Genomic DNA, 305 nt, shown 5'->3' with positions numbered 1-305 from the left:
TGCCATTCAACTATCTTGGGGTGCCTGTGTTCCAAGGCAAACCAAAAGCTATACATTTGCAGCCCATAGCTGACAGAATTATCAACAAATTGGTCAAGTGGAAAGGTTGTTGTCTCTCAATTATGGGCAGAGTGGAACTTGTCAAGACCATAATCCAGAGTATGCTTGTGTACAGCTTTCATATATATACTTGGCCTGTGAATTTGCTGAAAAAGCTGGACTGTGGCATAAGGAATTTCATATGGTCTGGGGATACTAGGGTCAAGAAGTTGGTAACAGTTGCTTGGCACAAAGTTTGCTGTCCA

The sequence above is a fragment of the Lupinus angustifolius genome, chromosome LG03 (assembly GCF_001865875.1).
Source record: "Lupinus angustifolius cultivar Tanjil chromosome LG03, LupAngTanjil_v1.0, whole genome shotgun sequence".
Lineage (NCBI taxonomy): Eukaryota > Viridiplantae > Streptophyta > Magnoliopsida > Fabales > Fabaceae > Lupinus > Lupinus angustifolius.
The sequence above is the reverse complement of the archived record's forward strand: the minus strand, read 5'-3'. Positions refer to the sequence as shown.